Here is a 21,248-nt window from a genome sequence, read left to right on the forward strand (position 1 = left end):
GAGAAATGTCTGTTCATATCTTTTGCCCACTTTTTCATGGGGTTGTTTGTTTTTTTCTTGTATATTTGTTTGAGTTCTTTGTAGATTCTGGGTATTAGCCCTTTGTCAGATGAGTAGGTTGCAAAAATTTTCTCCCATTCTGTAGGTTGCCTGTTCACTCTGATGGTAGTTTCTTTTGCTGTGCAAAAGCTCTTTAGTTTAATTAGATCCCATGTGTCAATTTTTGCTTTTGCTGCCGTTGCTTTTGGTGTTTTAGACATGAAGTCCTTGCCCATGCCTATGTCCTGAATGGTAATACCTAGATTTTCTTCTAGGGTTTTTATGGTATTAGGTCTAACATTTAAGTCTCTAATCCATCTTGAATTAATCTTCATATAAGGAGTAAGGAAAGGATCCAGTTTCAGCTTTCTACTTATGGCTAGCCAATTTTCCCAGCACCATTTATTAAATAGGGAATCCTTTCCCCATTTCTTGTTTCTCTCAGGTTTGTCAAAGATCAGATGGCTGTAGATGTGTGGTATTATTTCTGAGGACTCTGTTCTGTTCCATTGGTCTATATCTCTGTTTTGGTACCAGTACCATGCTGTTTTGGTTACTGTAGCCTTGTAGTATAGTTTGAAGTCAGGTAGCGTGAAGCCTCCAGCTTTCTCCTTTTGACTTAGGATTGTCTTGGCAATGCGGGCTCTTTTTTGGTTCCATATGAACTTTAAAGCAGTTTTTTCCAATTCTGTGAAGAAAGTCATTGGTAGCTTGATGGGGATGGCATTGAATCTATAAATAACCTTGGGCAGTAAGGCCATTTTCACAATATTGATTCTTCCTATCCATGAGCATGGTATGTTCTTCCATTTGTTTGTGTCCTCTTTGATTTCACTGAGCAGTGGTTTGTAGTTCTCCTTGAAGAGGTCCTTTACATCCCTTGTAAGCTGGATTCCTAGGTATTTTATTCTCTTTGAAGCAATTGTGAATGGAAGTTCATTCCTGATTTGGCTCTCTGCTTGTCTGTTACTGGTGTATAAGAATGCTTGTGATTTTTGCACATTAATTTTGTATCCTGAGACTTTGCTGAAGTTGCTTATCAGCTTAAGGAGATTTTGGGCTGAGACGATGGGGTTTTCTAAATATACCATCATGTCATCTGCAAACAGGGACAATTTGACTTCTTCTTTTCCTAACTGGATACCCTTGATTTCTTTCTCTTGCCTGATTGCCCTAACCAGAACTTCCAACACTATGTTGAATAGGAGTGGTGAGAGAGGACATCCCTGTCTTGTGCCAGTTTTCAAAGGGAATATTTCCAGTTTTTGCCCATTCAGTATGATATTAGCTGTGGGTTTGTCATAAATAGCTCTTATGATTTTGAGGTACGTTCCATCAATACCGAATTTATTGAGTGTTTTTAGCATAAAGGGCTGTTGAATTTTGTCAAAAGCCTTTTCTGCATCTATTGAGATAATCATGTGGTTATTGTCTTTGGTTCTGTTTATATGCTGGATTACGTTTATTGATTTGCAAATGTTGAACCAGCCTTGCATCCCAGGGATGAAGCCCACTTGATCATGGTGGATAAGCTTTTTGATGTGCTGCTGAATCCGGTTTGCCAGTATTTTATTGAGGATTTTTGCATCGATGTTGATCAGGGATATTGCTCTAAAATTCTCTTTTTTTGTTGTGGCTCTGCCAGGCTTTGGTATCAGGATGATGTTGGCCTCATAAAATGAGTTAGGGAGGATTCCCTCTTTTTCTATTGATTGGAATAGTTTCAGAAGGAATGGTACCAGCTCCTCCTTGTATCTCTGGTAGAATTCAGCTGTGAATCCATCTGGTCCCGGACTTTTTTTGGTGGGTAGTCTATTAATTGTTGCCTCGATTTCCGAGCCTGCTATTGGTCTATTCAGCGATTCAACTTCTTCCTGGTTTAGTCTTGGGAGAGTGTAAGTGTCCAGGAAATTATCCATTTCTTCTAGGTTTTCTAGTTGATTTGCATAGAGGCGTTTATAGTATTCTCTGATGGTTGTTTGTATTTCTGTGGGGTCGGTGGTGATATCCCCTTTATCATTTTTTATTGTGTCTATTTGATTCCTCTCTCTTTTCTTCTTTATTAGTCTTGCTAGTGGTCTGTCAATTTTGTTGATCTTTTCAAAAAACCAACTCCTGGATTCATTGATTTTTTGGAGGGTTTTTTGTGTCTCTATCTCCTTCAGTTCTGCTCTGATCTTAGTTATTTCTTGCCTTCTGCTAGCTTTTGAATGTGTTTGCTCTTGCCTCTCTAGTTCTTTCAATTGTGATGTTAGAGTGTCAATTTTAGATCTTTCCTGCTTTCTCTTGTGGGCATTTAGTGGTATAAATTTCCCTCTACACACTGCTTTAAATGTGTCCCAGAGATTCTGGTATGTTGTATCTTTTTTCTCATTGGTTTCAAAGAACATCTTTATTTCTGCTTTCATTTCGTTATGTACCCAGTAGTCATTCAGGAGCAGGTTGTTCAGTTTCCATGTAGTTGAGCAGTTTTGATTGAGTTTCTTAGTCCTGAGTTCTAGTTTGATTGCACTGTGGTCTGAGAGACAGTTTGTTATAATTTCTGTTCTTTGACATTTGCTGAGGAGTGCTTTACTTCCAATTATGTGGTCAGTTTTGGAATAAGTGCGATGTGGTGCTGTGTATTGGAACCATAGTTTTATTTTCCATGCCTTTTAGCTTCACTACTGTTTTTTTTTTTTTAAGTTTATTTCTTTTCCTGTCCTGTTGCATTCCAAGTAATTTTCTGATTTATTTTTCAGTTGACTTTCTTTTTAGCTACTTCTATATAGGCTGTTTTACCTACTGACTAAGATTTTTTTGTTAAAATTACTCCATATATCAGTTCTTAAAAATTAGAACCATTCTATTTCACTTCTTTTTTAATGTTTGTTTTTAAAATATGGAAACATTAGCACTTCCTCTTTATGCTTCACTCACTTTAAATCTTTTTCACTTTATACAGCCCCTATGATACTATTAAATTTTCTGTAATTTCTAGAGCCCAACTTTCTGTCTTTTGCATTTGATAACTATTGGTCATATTGAGTGTTTCTTATAGTTGTTTGCTATTTTAGCTTGCTTATCTTCAAGGCTTTATGTGTAGCTATCCCGAGAGTTTATTTTGCTTCTGTAGCATATCTCAGAAATATCAATAGCTTGTGTGGGAGCTCCCATGCCATGCCATTTATGTGTATTTGAATCCCAAAATAATCTAAGGTGCAAGCCCATGATGAGTATTATTAGAATCAAGGTTCTTGTTATATTCCTGTGTTTCTAAGCAGTTGTTTTTTCCCACATTACTCCTTCAGTGAGAATACGTTATGCTCAGGGTGTACATTTAATACAGTCCAGCTCTTTATATCTACCAATTTCTACATTTTCCTTCCTCGCACTATGTAGTCACTATATCCAAATGCCAAAATGACACTAACAACTTTCGTGCTCATGTAACCCAGGATGGGCATAGTAGAAAGCTGTACACTAAATGGTCTGGTTTTTATTTCACAATTTTACCTAGAAGTTTCACTCTATACTTACATAGTATCATGGAAAACAATAGTTGCTGTTTGTCATTCTCTGAATGATTGTTGATTGAAATGAGCATCAGTTATTGTAGGCCTAGTATGGAATCAGGCCTGGTAGAGTAGAGGCTCAGGCCTAGTTCAGGATCAGGCCTAGCATAGGATGAGCAAAGGCAGACATAGAAATCATGGCACAAACTGCTGAAGAGACACTGAATGGAAACAGATCCAAAAAATGCCTCACTTGAAAAAGTTCCAAGATGGTATTTTGTCTCTAGCCACATGTCCCTTGGCATTATATTTATACATTGGTAATGTAGTGCTGAATAATTGTTCCCAAGATATAAAATTCGAATCCCTGAAACCTTTAAATATTCTTATTTGGAAAAAGGTTCTTTGTAACTGTGACTAAACTAAGAATGTCAGAATAAGAAGATTATCCTGAATTATCAGATGCGCCCTAAATGCAATCACAAGTGACTTTGTAAGAGAGATGTCTGGAGCCATGAGGCCCGGAATTAGCTGACCTCTGTTGCTTGATCTCCGCAAAGCGGAGACAAGATGGCACATTTCCGGGTTCTTTATTACAAACATTTCCCGCGCGCGCCTAAACCCTTCCCGCACGCGCCTAAACCTTTCCCAGGCGCGCGCAAACCTTTCCCGCGCGCGCAGCAAACATTTTTCCCGCCCAGGAAGATATGCAGCCTACGTCGCAGGCGTGATCCTGCGCCCGGGAAAATTAAAAACCAACAGCGCATGCGCAATTGTAATTTGAGTAAACCCAGCCTCCTGTCACCGCCCTGGCCCAACCTCTTCCTCTGCCAGCCTATATAAGGCATTGCACCGTCACCATTAAACGAAACTTGATCAGGCAATTGTCTTGTCTCCATTTCTCGTGTTTTCTTGTCTCCTCCATTCCCACTCCCCCTTCCAGGGCCAGTTCGACTGTCCTGCAGGTCGGGACAGAGAGAGGTAGAGGGAGAACTGACACAGATAGAGGAGAAGATACACACACAAAAAGGAGGAGGTGATGTGAAGATGGAGCATAGAATGATTGGAAGATGCTGACCTTGGAGATTAGAGTGATACAGCCACAAATCAAGGAATGCTTGCAGTCACCAGAAGCTCGAAGACACAGGAAATGGAATCTCCCCTAGAACTTTTGGAGGTAGCATAGCCCTGGCAACACCTTGGTTTCTCCTCAGTGATGCTGACTTTGGGGTTCTGACCTCCAGAACTGTGAGAGAGTACCTTTCTTTTGTTTTATGTCACCAAATATGTGGCAATATGTTACAGTGACCATAAGAGACTAATGCAGATATTTAACAGGTCTGCTTATCTTCAAAATTAGATATTGGAGCAGATAACTAACCCTAACCATCTTATGCCTGCTCTAAATGTCTTTAGATGTGGCCTTACAATTCAAAGCACATACAGGATGAGGTAGGTGCTCTATCATGATATGAAGGGTATAGTCTCTGGATTTAGGATACCTGGGTTTAAATCCTACCCCTTATGAGTTTTATCACTTTGGGCAAGTTGCTTCACTTCTTCTAAGCATCTGCATCTACAAAATAAGGGTAATAACAATTATACCTTTGCAATACAGTAACAGTTGCTACAACACCTCTCATAGGAGGTCTTATGAAGATTAAAGTAGGGATAGTTCATATAATCTGAGCACATAAAAAATACTCAGAAAATGTTAGCTAACATCCCAAGGTATTACCTTGCCCTGATCCTAAGGTAATCCATAGCTTAGTCCCAAAGTATGGATCATGAACATTGTTTTCTCAGATTGCACTCACTCAATGATGTTTTTTCATTTGCATTCATTTTGTTAATAAGGTGAAAAGGAATGTCATTCAGTATTTAAGTTTTTGTACCTAAACTTTTGAATTATTCAACAAATGATAATGATAACACGTTTTCAAATATGACATTAGGTCACAATTTGTTTATATTTGCTCTTAATTTCAACCATTTTTGGCATAAAAAATACTGTACTTCTATCTCTGGAAATCTGATCAACCTGTGCTGGACTAACTTTTAAATAACATGTGTAAAATATTTAATTTTATGACTAATATCATCTCATTATTATATCTGATGCATAGCATAACATTGCAGAAAGCAGGAAAATGCTAAATACATATTCCTAGAAAATAACTATTTCTTGGGGGAGCTTCCTAATGTCTAGCGCAAAAATCGCTTTTCTGTTCTCAAGGAGGTCAATGATTCTAAAATAATCTTTCAGCAATGTTATAAGGAAGATGAAAATATCAGAAAGGAAAAAATGTTCTCATCTCATTTATGCATGGTTGGGACATTTGTAGACCTGAGTTATGAGTTATGCAGCAGACAAACCAATCCTGCCTGAGTGAAGGGTTTATGAAAAGGCATCTTGAAAGATAAACTTAGAGAAGTAGGTTCTGGCAAGTTGAAAAGGTTTTGAGTGATAGTTAAAAACATAAACTTTGGAGTCTGTTAGTCTACGGTAGGAATCTACCACTTACTGGCTATACAACTTTGGAAAATTATATTCTTCTGTAAAATGGAGATAATATTAGTATAACCTGCTGGAGTTGTTATAAAGATTAAAGAAACTCATACACTCAAACTCATAAGTGTAGTGTCTTGCATTTGGTAAATAGGCAGTGGGGAGCCAGGAAATGGCTTTGAGACAGGGAAGAGGACTAGAGTTGCACCTCAGACAGATCTATTTAGCAGCAATGATTTTGGCTGTCAGGAGTTGGGGAAGAATTGGGGGAAGGATTTTATGAACTGACACAGTGCTTTCCTGAAAGCCTTCATTGCACAAAACAAGATAATTCTGTGGGTTGTACTGTTACGGGCATTGTCATGGGAGCTCTTAATAGATATTTACTATGAGTTACTATATGAGTTAGTTTTTCCAGTCATATACAAGGTCTGTTAACTTATAAGAAAGCAATGGAACTTACTTAAGTATATAGTAAACATGAAAATGAACAGAAAATAGTTACAAAAAGATCCAAGAGATTTCTTTATCAAGAAAACAAAAGAGTATGAAGTTAATTATTCTGTTCAAAATAAAGGGTATTATTATTTTTATTTTTTACATATGGGCACATATCTGGGCATTTCATAGAATTTCTTTCCTTTTATTTACTTGGACTGAATTCTCAATTTACTGCCCATCTTACATTACATCTGAATTTTATAGTCAAGTTGAATGAATATACATTTTTTCTAGGTACATTTTCAGAAAAATATGTAAATAAGCTTGGGTAACATTAAAAACAATTTTGAACTTAACCAATGCTAATTAATTAACAGAAGTTATCTGATTTATAAAATTCAATTACTTAAAAATCCATAAAAGATTATTACAAAATAATTTAATTTTTTCAAGTACTTATCTGGTGTAATAAAAAACTTTGTTTTATAAACTCTGAAGTTTTCAATTGTCATTACTCTTAATGGGTTTGGTGAAAATAAAAAATAAACGTGAACTCTTTTCTTATTTTTCTATAACTTTAAGAGTGAAGAATGATCACTCATCCTGGGGGCTGGACTGGAATCCAGGGAGTATCCAAAGAGAAAGAATGTCAACAGTATATGGATCTGTGCAGTCAGTACTGAGAGTTGCACCTAGCACTCTCCACCATGCTGTCTAGATGGCATAGCCTTTCTATTTCTTGTATGTCAGAGTTTCTCAGCTGCTCTAGCTGACTGTTGAACATTATATCTGTGCATTAAGCCCAAGTTGGAATTATTTACGTTTCCTTTCAGCTAAATGTAGGGAAAAATATGCAAATTAGTTTGGCTCACATTTAAAGGCATTTATTCCTATGTTTATATACTTTTCTTTGGTGATTTCTGCTCTTGTATTTTTCCTCCTACCAGCAATACAAATTAATTTTATAGTGAGATGGAAAGGTCAATAGGAATCTTTTTTCTTTTTTTCTGCAAGGGCTTGCTACACCTTTTTGACATGTCTTAAAAAATTCAATTATGTACAATGTACTCTACTAGAGTATTTTTACATTTTCTTTAAAAAATAAGCTAGTCGTAAAATATTTTACTATATCACAAAGATCACAATTTTATTGTTCCCCTGTCTCTTACGGTATCCATGAGAAAAACAAGTGTTTGATGAGCTATTATTTCACCAAAACCCAGGTCAGTTGGAGTGGAAGAGAGTGGAGCCTTCATTTAATACAGACGTTTTGAAACTGAGGTTTACAGACTCCTGGGACCTCTACAGAGACCACTTAGGACTGTCATGAGGAAAAGAGAGATGAGAATTTATTTTAAAATAATTTTAAGGATTGAAAATAATATTTTGAAGGCCATTGATTTAGAAAACTGTGCAACTGGAGATACAGCACTGTGCAAGTATACCCTGTTTTGCAATGCCAAGTAAGTGTAAATTTCTAAAATCAGTGAAGTAATTTTTTCATATTGAATAATATTTTACTGCCTTGCTTTATTTCAATGAAATCTTTGATATCGTTTTCTAAAGTAAAAAATTAAATTATTTTGTAATAATCTTTTATGAATGTTCAAGTAATTGAATTTTATAAATCAGAGAACTTTTATTAACTAGTGTACCATTGCTTAAGGTCAAAATTGTTTTCTTTTCATCGCCATGTTATTTTAGATAATCTCCAGTCCTTATTTTGTTGTACTACTAGCTTACTGGGTGATTTTACTTCTTTATCAAACTTTTTTTTTAAAACTTTCTGAAATTGGCTAACAACGTATTATGAGAAATGATTTTAATTTGAAAGCAAATCTGCAACTGTAAAATAAAATTTTATTATTTAATATAAGTCTTCTAAGGATTGTGGAAATTATAACAAATAATAAAAGGTGAATTTTTTAAAGATCACTGTACAATTTTCAACATCACAGCACAAAATCTGTATATGAGAAATTGATAGCTTCCTCTGCGTTACTCTTTGTTGCTATGGGCATCTTCTGTGATGCCTTTCATCAATATTCTCCTAGTGTGGGGGCGAGGAGATGAGTGACCGGGAGGGAAAGAGGCGACCTGGTGAGCTCTTCAGTCCTTGGAGCACCTGTTATCCATGGATTTCAAAGCACTTAATCCTGTTTGATGGTCCTGTGAGTTAAGAAGTGCTTTACTACTTGGCTGTGAACTTGTCATAGGTCTCCAGTACATTATTGGAAAATACAAGCCCTGGGCTATTTTCCTGACTCCTGGGTCAACGTTCAAGTCAAGAGACAACACTTAAGCCTTGGCTGACAGGAGGATTGGATCCTGATGGCTAACACTCTGCGTAATCAATCTTCTTGCGCCCTGTTTATCCATATGCACAAAACTTGCAAAATTAAACATCTCCACATTACAGAATCTCAGTGGATGGAGAATGATGATCTTCTTCTATGGAAATCTGAATAATTTAAGGACCACATGATTGTGCCATGAACAACCGAAGCCAAAGAATAGAATAACTTAGAAAGCCTTGTGATAAAATATAATTTGGAGGAAATACATTAAGACATAACCCACTTATGAGATATTTATAGACTTTAACTTTGTAAAGGGACTTTGAATTTGACTGTGTTTATTAGTGAATGGGAATTTATTTCTCTATTTTGAATGAGCATTTCTTGGCAGGCAAACTGTGCACGGGCTACAATGAGCTTCAATGAAGTGCTTTCACATTCCCTTCCCACTGAGTTGAAAGCCTTCTTATATTCTCTCAAGTGTGTTTCTTTTCCCATGGAGGATGGCTTTGTTGAAAATTGCTTCCTCTTCTCTTGATTATTGAATCAGATATTATATTCAGTTCTTCAATACTTTATGGAGTGTTGGTGAAAAATGAAATATAATGAGTGTGATTCTTCCTTATATTTTGAAGGCTATGTAGATTCAGCTCTAAAGAATTTAGTGGAGCTAAGCCAGAATTGGAAGAAGGATATTATTTAACCGATTTTCTCTTTCTCTATAAATGTTCCCCCACTGCCTCTACCATTATGACACTCTTCCTTTCCAGCATTTTCTTTATATCTCAATAGCCAGAGTCAGCCCTCATCTCTTCATGTTCCTTTGTTCCTGCCCAGAGGAATCATGTAGACCCAAGGTAATTTGCTATAATTCCCAAACAAACCAATGTCCTATATTCTAGAATTGTATTTTTTCTTCCTTCTTTATTCATCATTAATATTAACCTGACCTTAGAATGTTGTTTATCTGCTAAGAAGAAGCAGAATGAAATTAAGGAACCAAAGATGAATATAAAATCACCAATACCATTTTCCACACTTCAAATTCAAACTGCCAAGAAATGGAAAAAACCCTGAATGTTTATTAATCTTCGCCTTTGCCTCTTCAGATTTATACTGTGCATTATAAAAGTATAGAGTAAATCTTACAGATGTATTATATTTGTCTTTTTGGGTGCTATTTTCTGATAATTTTACTGTGCTAATTCATAAACAATTGAATGTAGTTATTAGATCATAAATTCTGGAACAAAACTCTTATAACAGTGTGTCTGTCAACTTCTTTGTTGTTTCTTTGTGCCTGAGATTTCTCATCCATAAAATGAAGATAAGGTTGTATTAAGTCAGTTAATATATGTAGTGCTTGATGTATTATACATGCTGTACAAAGGCTTTCTATTATTGTTATTTATTATCAAAGATTTATTGAGCTCCTATATGTATCATAATGGTGACCTTATAGTGTTAACAGTGTTGGTGGAGGCAGATATTAATTCAAAATCATTTAAATAAATATAATACTAAATTGTGATATATATGTTGGTGAAAAAATACAGGGAAGGAGGAAAATAGAGTTGATGGAAAACAAGACTGAAAAATAGAGTTAGAGGACGGGTCACTGATACTGAGGAACATGGGAAAGTAGGAGGGAAATGGATCTCAAATTGGCTGCAGGAAACCACCTATTTTAAAAAGGAAATAATATAAGACTATGATAAATGCAAGTATGTTCACAGGTTTGATGGCAGGAAATTTTCATCTCATTGCATCTATTTACTCTGTGTAGTAGAAAGAAGCAATATACTGGGAATGAGGTTTCTGTGAAAGTCTGGTAGTTTGTAGACAATGTAGAAGGACAGAAATTGTCATGGAGAACAGAAAAGTTACCAATGAATATGGTAGAATTGCCAGGAATTCTTAAGTATTTCTTTAAGATGGGTGATTATTAATTAATGTAAAGGTGTCACTATTACCTGTGGTGTGTTTTTTTCTAGCAGGGTTCAGCTGCCTGAAGTCAGGACTGGAGAAAGAAGACTACTGGGGCCATCCAAATTTGGGCTCTTTAAAGTGGGTGAGATGTATGTAAATGCAGAGAGTAACAGGAATTAGATAATATAAATGCAATGATTTGAACAAGGTCTCATAATGTAACCAGGTAAGGATGGAGGTGAAGTTCTAGAGACTAATTGTAGAAAGATAGTAGATGAATCAACAAATTGGAATTTTCAGTTTAATAAGTTTTAAGGTTGTAGTTAGTGTAATTAAATAATAATAATAAAATAATTTTAAAAGCTGATAGTGGCCAGGCGCGGTGGCTCACACCTGTAATCCCAGAACTTTGGGAGGCCGAGGCAGGTGGATCACGAGGTCAGGAGTTCAAGACCAGCCTGGCCAACATGGTGAAACCCTGTCTCTACTAAAAATACAAAAATTAGCCAAGCGTGGTGGTGGGTGCTGTAATCCCAGCTATTCAGAAGGCTGAGACAGAGAAACTGCTTGAACCGGGGAGGCGGAGGTTGCAGTGAGCCGAGATTGTGCCACTGTACTCCAGCCTGGGAGACAGAACGAGATTCCGTCTCAAAAACAACAACAACAACAACAACAACAAATGCTGATAGTAATCAGAATTCAGAACACTTAAAGTAACAAAATTAAGATTTGGAGAGTTTCAGGGATGCCAAAGTCCAGTGTTTGTTTGGGAGAGTGGACAGCCAAAGAGACAGTCACTGGAGATGAGGCGTTGAAGAAATTGGGAGGCCAGAATTTGGGATGACTTGTCCATGTGGCTTTTAAAATCTCCCAGGATTATGGCAGAAATTGTTATGAATAGATATACTGTTAGTGAAGTGCCAAGATTTTCAACAAATGTGAGGGCTGAGGGGCTGGGATCTTGACAGATGTGATTGTGAAAGTCATGTAATAGAATGGATTGCACTTCAAAAAAACAATTTTATTATAAAAGCATAAGTGAATGATTGTCTACAGATATTGACATGAACAGTTCATAAAGAAAAACAATTTTATAACTCTTGCTTTCTAAAGAAAGTATGGTTTTCATGATTTTCTCATAATTTGTCATTAAAATACATTCTTTTGATTTTCACATAATTAAAGGTGAAATGTCAGTTTTGGCTTAAGGCCCAAACTGTCCTTTTAAAACTTGCCTGCCTTTGAAAATTTTGGTGTTATTTAAAGAGCTTTGCCTTATATTTAAGCACATAAACACATATATTTTCTGTAGGTAGAAATACCATCATATCAACAAATGCCAGATATTTGATCATATACTGATATATTACAAATATTTAAATATTAAAAAATATGTTAGGGTAAAATGTGTTTACAAGGATATGTAAAACACACACACACACACAGAGGAAAATTATGATGAACTCAGTTTGCGTTAAAACAGGATATGTAAAAATAAAACACATAAACAGAGGAAAATTATGATGAACTTAGGGTGTGTTAAAATAGTTGCATACAACTTCATCCATGTTCATACATTAGAAAGGTGGTTTAATCACCCATAAGAAATTACTAGCTTCTCTGTTCGTGAAGCATGACATTTCAATTGCACAGCCAATAAAAGAATTACATGAAGAGACTGAAATGATTTACTGTATGGAAAGCATCAAAACCAAGGTTACCATGGTGAACTACCTTCCTGCACACCCAAGGTCAAGTGAGAGTGACCCATCTGTGGGCAATCCTCAGTCACAACGTACTAAGGGATTGTTCTGATGATCATTAGTTGGATTCCTTCCTAAATACTAAAAAGGATGATCCTGTATCTGTTAACCATATTTACCTTTTAAAATATCCATTTTAAATTTAAATTTATGACTTAAAAACTGACATCATTGTTAAAGAGTTATTAGAAGAGTATTGGTGTTTCTCAGAACCTCATAAATTGCAGCTGTGCACTAAAATCATTTCCTGAAAGTGTGGGTAGGTTAGGAAATGTTTACACATTTTTAATGTAACATAAAAGAGATTCCAGTTGTATTGTAGTTTTTAATGTTTAACCAGAATCATCTTTATTGTAAATACTATCTTTATTCCATTGGGAGGGAGAGGGAGAAAGAGTATAAATAGTGTATACATATTGTAAAATATTGTTATGTATAATTAATACCTTAAAAAATGTCCAAAATTCTGGGAAGTTCATATATTGCTTCCTTCAGATACATTTTGTTGATGCATAAAAAGAGGACTGTACTAATAAATGTCTTTTGAATTACACATGGTGTAAGAAAATGAAAGCCTTTGGGTTATGAATCTTGGATTTAAAGAGGCAATCATCAAATATTTAAGATGAAAATGCAGTAACACATGCTAGCTGTCATGTGTAAGTTTGGTGAGTGTTATGACAAGGTTTTTAAAACATTTATAGTTGGAGTATTTTTATGAAAATATTCATTAATTCAAACAGACATTCTTATCTGGCAACCTGCATTTTAATAGTGATTTCTGGCTGCAAGAGAAAATCGGTAAAGCCATGAAAGAATAGGTGAAATATATAGCAATCATGTTTAAATTATACATTATAAAGCATACATATCTGTATGTTGTCATATTATGCATTAAATTTAATGCATAAATCAAATTGTTATAATTCTGATGTCGCCAAAAGGCACAAAATATGACAAACAGGAATAGGCTGTAGATATTATCATATTCAATAATTCAACGAGCATTTGTTTTATGTAAATTAACTTTGTTAATAAAAATTATACTCATTTATTACACCACTTCCATATAATTAAAAAAGTATTTTCTTCTCTAAAAATCATTACAAAATGTGAATAATGCATTTGTTTAATATCTATATAAACAAGATCTTACCATCAGAATAGTTCTAGAAATGAAAGTATTATTGATTTCTGTAATAATTTTGATAATATTGCTACATTGCAGTACTGAAGCTGCTAATCTCATTTTTGTGGAGAACTCTATGCATTTAAAGCAGTGTTTAAAGTTTCTGAAAGTAAACAATCTTTGGTTTTGTAGGACATGGCAATGTACAATTTGTAGAAAATATACTTTGGGAATAAAATAGAACATACTGTGAAGAACTTGGAAAAAAGTTAAGTTCTTCCACAATTACTGTATTATATTGTCAATTAAAATAATATTGAAAGCAAATCCAATCTACTCTTAAGTTCTATATGCTTCTTTGTTAAAATTAGTAGGGGTCCTGTTTAGGAGAATTGATTGAATAAACTCCCAAATGGCTGACTTAAAACCATGCAAAAAAGTAAAATGTCACTTTAAATGACAACGAATTGTAGTGTTTCAGAATTCATTTTTCATATTTCTTTTGCAAAAGGTGATGAAGCACTCTGTATTAGAAGGTATGTGTTTTTTCACTTTCATTATATTATATTTTAATGGTTTACTCAGGTCACATTATTATATGCATGGAACTTACCATCTGAATCATGCTACAGTTTCTAATTGAGCCCTGTAGGTATTCACGAAAGAAGTGAGCGTGTTTTATAGATGCCTAAAGTTTTACAACTTTATTGTCATGGATGGAGATGCTTATGAAGTTTTTGACTTAGTTTAAACAAACGGGGATTTCCTCTTCAAGGAGGGTCAGTGAGGGTAATTTACAGACTAATGAAGGAAGTTCCATTTTAAACTTTAGGTAGCAAACTTAAGAATCAAATAAAGAAGACTTAATATACACTAATTACATATCTCTGTTCTATGGTACCAATGGGATGTTTAGAAAATTGTTAGGCTGAACCATATAATGTTGTTAATACTTGAAAGTTTTTGACTGAGGAGAATGGCAGTTTAATTTTGTTTAACTTAAGATACCATGCATATGTACTTCTTATTGTACCCTGTAACTTTATATAGCGCATTATTTGTTAATCAATAGTTTGTGAAAGCAACCAGTCCATAAGGAAAAGTATTCAAACTTCCTTGAGTTCATGTATGCAAAGAGGGTCAGCATTCCAACAAAATTAGGCACTGGTAATGATGTGGGTATGAGGAGATTTCATTTATGGGTACTACCAAGTTTGTTTATATTAATTCATCTAATCACATAATAATAAAACTGTAAAATGTACATGAAAAATTGGGAAATAAAGAAGTTGAATTTTTGCTTACAATTTGTGACAGAGTGCTGACAAAACTGGATACTTAAAGGTAAAATGATACAAAAATAATTCATATGTAAGCATGTGTAGTACAAGCCATGACATGATTATCAGTCATGGTAAACAGTTGTACAAGTTGCATGTGATGACATTGGAATGTGGGGAAAATGTTAAATTCATGGGCAACACATTTATTAGAATAGTGAGCTTTCAAGAGTATTTGACTAAGTTACTGTATTTTCCATAATTTTAAGAAAAAATTTTAAAAATTTTGGATAAAACAAGTTGACTAAATGCTTAATAGTAAAATTTAAAACTCATTGAGTTTACTGATTTTTGACTCGAGAATCTAACCTCTATATAAGTTCAAAGATAAAGTCAGAAAAATCACAACTATCCTGAAGGCAATATAACAAGACAACTGGACTTTCAATATTAATTTCCAATACATGTCAGAGATAAGAGCTTGTCATCAACTCTAGCAAAATATTCTTCTGAGTTACATAAAATATTTGAAACTTATTAAGTGCGTACTTAATATTTTAGGTTGTAGCAGTGCAAATGAAAAGTACAAGGACCCAAAATACTAAAAAATGCATCAGTATATAATCTTAATATATATTAAGATTATAAATTATAAGTATATATAATTATATATAAGATTATATACTAAGATTAAAATTATAGTTTAATATAAATTTACTTTATAAAACTGAATGACTTTACATTAAAAACCTATTTCATAAAAACCTGGCACTCTTTCAGGTATTAATATCTAATATACAGATGGTAGACGAATGAGGTGAATTACTTAACACGTTAGAGTTAGTCATTAATTGCTTTTTAACACAACAAACAATTAAAAGAGAAGCTCTACAGTCATACAGAATATAATTAAGTAACTTTAAGTAGGCAAATTCTTTTATTAGACATGATTGGGGGACTTCAGTAAGCAATTAAACTGATAAGAATTTTTTTAAAAAATGAACACTCTTGTTTCATATAATTTCTTTTTACTAAAATTCCTTTTTGGTGAGAATGTACTAAAATCTTTTAGCTTTATTTAGAAAATTCTTACTTAAGAATGAATTTGATTTACTCATCTTAGTAAGAAAAAAAGTATACAAAAGTCTAATTGGTGTAACCCACTAGTCATTTTATTCTGGTATTTTGTATTGGTATATACAAATGAGCTAATTATTTGACAAAGTGTTGCAGGACAGCAGTTCCCAACTTTTGTCATCAGAGACTGGTTTCATGAAAGACAATTGTCCCATGGACGGTGGGGTGGCAGAGAGGGAATGGTTTTGAGATGAAATTCTTCCATCTCAGATCATCAGGCCTTAGTAGATTCTCACAAGGTGTGTGCAACCTAGAGCCTTTGCATGCTCAGTTCACAACAGGGTTCATGCTCCTATGAGAATCTAATGCCACCACTGATCTGACAAGGTGGAGCTCAGGCTGTAATGCTCGCTCACCTGCCATTCACCTCCTCCCGTGTGGCCCAGTTCCTAACAGGACACAGACTGGTACAGGTGTGTGGCTTAGGGGTTGGAAACCCCTGTTGTGAGTGATACAAAGCAGAATAAGTTTGATAAGTAAAACAAAATTGATTTAAAAATTATCCATACAAGACGGTGTGGGGTGAATGCTGTGCTGCGTACAACAGTGATTTCCAATACTATACCATGGGTATCGGATCTCACCTGTGATGAATGTTCAAGAGTCTGGAGTGAAATGAAGAAAATTGAATATGGCGTTGTATACATGTTAGTATAAACTGTTTCTGAATTTAATCTAAAGTTATGTCCATCCTATCTTTTTGGCATTAAAATGTTCTATCTTTAGGGGAATAATGACTTTTTAATATTCCTACCTAACAAAATTAAATATTGACTATGCCAGGCTCTGAATTTATTCAATTTTAATAACTTCTTGCTCCATGAAATGTGAAAGTCTTGGAACAACTGATGTAGACCAAAAACTGTAGGGGCTGAGTTTAGGAAATTTAGTTTAAATGAAATAATCCATCCTATGCAAGAAGAATCAGGAAGTTTCCTATATTTTGTGTCCTGCCATCCTTTTTTATACATTCAATATTGAGAATAGATTATTTTCCCATATGATGCAGTCAAGGGATGTACTTTTCCTGCTTGTATGTCTGTTTTGAAAGTAGAACTGGGTGTGTATGAGGACAGAATTGGCAATTAAGTGTTTGGATTAAAGATGCTACTCTTCATGCAAAATAAATAAAAAAGATCTGAAATAGAAATAATTGATTCTGTATTCTCAAGATAATTGGGATTAAATTTTCATAGATAAATCAATATGTAAATAATTTGCTGTCATTGTATTGAGTTGGATATATATTTAAAAATTAAGATAATATTTTATTTTTTAAGGGAAACACGTCTTGCAAGAACGCTTTTGTATGCCGTGAAGCATAGGTACAACACACTCATTGCTCTTAAATACCTTCAATTGATTTTTTCAGTTGAGGTAGCAAACACAAGATGATCCATGAATATGGTATATATTGCCTGAGAATATTTGGCTTCTTTAATTGATGAACTTAAGTCTATATTAAATCTTAAAAATACTTGTGGTGATATTCAGGCAATTCCCTTCATAAGATGTTTACTTGAGAGTACAAATGAACACAATGTCAGACTGGAGAGAGGAAACCAGCATAATGATAATAAAATTATACAGTCATTTTTAAATAAATTATAAACAATGTCATTAATTTCTATCAATGTGATAACAATTTACTATGCTTAGAAACAAGCAAATAGATATTAAGCAGTTTGTATTTGTCACAGAGATACAACATGGGTAACTGAGTAACTTTATAAAAAGCAAATTAAATGCTTTATCCCCTCTGTGTTAAAATTATGATCTGTTCCAGAAAATCTCTTAGGTTTATTTTGACCTTATGAAGGTCCGTACATTTATGTTTCTTAATTTTTCTTCAATAGACTTCTTTCTAATTTTCTTCAAGCTTTGACTTTTATCTCAAAATCAACAAAATTAATTAAACTTGATATCTTACATGTTAATTTGAAACTCCAACTGTAATTTATTGCACCTGAAGTGGAAGGAACACAAACGGTTAATACATTTGATCAAAATTCTGGATTACTTATAGAACAGAGTCTAGGGAAATAACTTTCTGTACTCTGTGGAGCAGTCCATGTAGAAAATTGATACTTTAAAACGTTACAACAAAAGTATTAAAAACCATTGTAAGTGTACCTGGAAGAACAAAGCAGCCCCACTTTTATTTTGTTTGTAGAAAGAAGGAAAACAAAAGTCTAGCTTCAGATTTTACAGATCAGTGAGCAGAGGATGACTTAGCAAAAAGTAAAGAAATAGTTTTAACCTTCAAGGTCTGCCTGATTTCTCTTCTGTGTAAGGAAGCCATCGAGGCAGGTGACTTTGCTATTTGACAAAGGTGTTAATAGGCTTCATGGTTTGCGTACCAGCATCTAGCTTTCCCACAAGCACAAGGAACTGAAACCAGTCTTCAAAATAAAGTAAAGCACTACCTGGGATTTAGGCAAGGGGATCTGAGGGATAAGGTAGGACTATATACCTCTTCCTTAATGTGGATATGGTCTACATAACCTCTAAAAATCATGGTGTGTTTTTTGAAGTGTGTGTGTATGTGTGTGTTTGTGTGCCTGATAAATATGAGGTAATTAGAAGTTAGAATAAAGCCAGGATGGGGGAAAGAAAGTATACCCGTGTTAATTTCCTCATTTTTTTTTTAATAGCAGCAAGTCAATAGATGCAAAAAAGAATCATTATTTGAAAAAGTTTTAACTAATTTTTGTAAGATCAGGGTTTATAACATTTACTTTTTGTGGTATAACTGTAATCCCCCGTTACTTAGCCTTATTTAATTGGATCCCATGATCACTACAACATAATTTTTAAAAATGATTTATCAATATAAGAGCTTTGAAATTTTTGATTTATCTTTTTGTTAAAGAGATTTTTATGATCGACTAGCCTTTTCTTTTTTAAAAAAAAATCATGGGTACTCCATTCACTGCTTTCCAGCCTGGGTGAGAATGGGACTCCATTCCCAAAACAGCCCCTAGAACCACAAAAATAAAAAAAAATACTACCCAAGAAGGGGTAATTTATGAAGAAAAAAAGTTTAATTGATTCAGTTCCATAGGATTAACAGGAAGCATGACTGAGAGGCCTCGGGAAACTTAGAATCATGGCAGAAGGCAAAGGGGAAGCAAACATGTCTTCACGAGAGAGAGAGAGAGAGCGCTAATGGAGAGGTGCCACACACTTTTAAACCATCAGATCTCAACAAAATTCATTCACTATACTAAAACAGCAATGGGGAAATCTACCCCCATAATCCAGTCACTTCCCATCAGGCCCAGGCGCCTTTTCCAATTTGACATGGTATTTGGGCAGGGACACAAATCTGAACCATATCGCCCTCTTATGACTGACTTTCTCTTACTATCTGGATGCCTATATAAGTCTTTATTCTTGAAGTGCAATGACTTCAAGAAGACATGCTTTGGCAAGATTATCCTTTACCATTTTTTTTCTGATTAGATGTACCCCGCTCTACATGCAGATTCAAATTTGTCTTCATTTCAGGAAAATGTATTCTGGTATTTTTTAAATATACATTTTAAATTGTATCTGTTTTCTTATTCAGAGATATCCAATACGCATATGTTAGGTTTCCTTTTTCTATCTTCTATCAAGGTAATCTTTTTATAATTATAGTTTTTTATGAAGGCTGCATGGAAAAAGTTATATTGGAAAATGTTTCTCTGCTTATATTAGGTCAATATTTCCAACTACATAGGTCATGTGGCTTACTCCTTAGTTTCCAATTTCTTACCACCATCTTTAGGATACATCTGAAATTTTGAACAAAACTCAACATATTTTTTCTCGTGTCATCTGGGAATCCTCTCCCCAAAATGTCCACACAGTCTCCACTGGGCTTGTTTTAGTTTTGCAAATGTAACATGCTCTAGTGCTCTTTCTCCTTAGGAACTTTCCATGTACTATGAATTCAGCCTTGAATGAGTAAAAGGGAGGAGTTTAGGAAAAGTAATCTGACTGTAATGTGTCAATTGGCATGGGGATTGTGGAAATTAGAGGTGAGGAAATCTGTTAGAAGAGTGTTAGAGATATGTGGACAATGTAATTAACAACCTCATAAAAGGGAACCATGAGAATAAAAAAAGAATGGACTAACAACCAGAGGAAAAAAATATTAGTGTCCCCAAATTCAAAAAAGTCAGTGTGCTCTTCTCCACAAAACCAATTATATTTTATATTTCTTAGTTTTTATCTCTTTTTCCAATGTTCACCAATTTGCCCTAACCTGAAACAAAGGCATCTTGGATGCTTTTGTCTTTGTCACAATATATTCACCAATTTCTGTCAATTAAATTTTACAAATTTCTTCCCCTCTATTCCACTGCTGTGCCCTTAGTTAAGAGACATCAATTTCTTCCTTCCTATTCGACTGACACTCTCTTACATAAGCACTTTGTTATTCCTTGCTTAGACTAATGCAATAGCCATTTAAGATTACCAGCCTCAGCTCTTATTTTTCCTCAAGCCTTCCTCCATATTGTTCCTTGTTCCTTGTGCAAACTTCATAATACATATTTTTTGATAACTTTCCTCCTACCTTTCTTTTGTGCTTTTTGATTAAATTCAAGAAAATAGATTTGTTACCATAGTTCACAATGTCTATTTCTTTCTTTTTTTTTTTTTTTTTTTTTTTTTTGAGACGGAGTCTCGCTCTGTCGCCCGGCCCGGGCTGGAGTGCAGTGGCTGGATCTCAGCTCACTGCAAGCTCTGCCTCCCGGGTTTACCGTCATTCTCCTGCCTCAGCCTCCGAGTAGCTGGGACTACAGGCGCCCGCCACCTCGCCCGGCTAGTTTTTTCTATTTTTTAGTAGAGATGGGGTTTCACAGTGTTAGCCAGGATGGTCTCGATCTCCTGACCTCGTGATCCGCCCGTCTCGGCCTCCCAAAGTGCTGGGATTACAGGCTTGAGCCACCGCGCCCGGCGGTCTATTTCTTATAAACCATCTTGCGTATATCTCTTGCTTCAATTCTTGGTCCTCTGTCTTTAACATTCCGTAGTTCACCCATGACTATGTGTGGTTGTATGGACCCTCAACTATGCTATGATTACGATCATTTTTGTTGATCTTTGAATATTTACATTTATATCTCAGACACTCTCCTCCTTAATTTTTAATTTTAATTTTAATTTTGTAAAATTTAAAAGCACAGTAAACTCAAAAAACAATATGACAAACATCTTTGCCTACTTCACAGAGAATTAA

The sequence above is a fragment of the Trachypithecus francoisi genome, unplaced genomic scaffold (genome assembly GCF_009764315.1).
Source record: "Trachypithecus francoisi isolate TF-2019V2 unplaced genomic scaffold, Tfra_2.0 Lachesis_group7, whole genome shotgun sequence".
NCBI lineage: Eukaryota > Metazoa > Chordata > Mammalia > Primates > Cercopithecidae > Trachypithecus > Trachypithecus francoisi.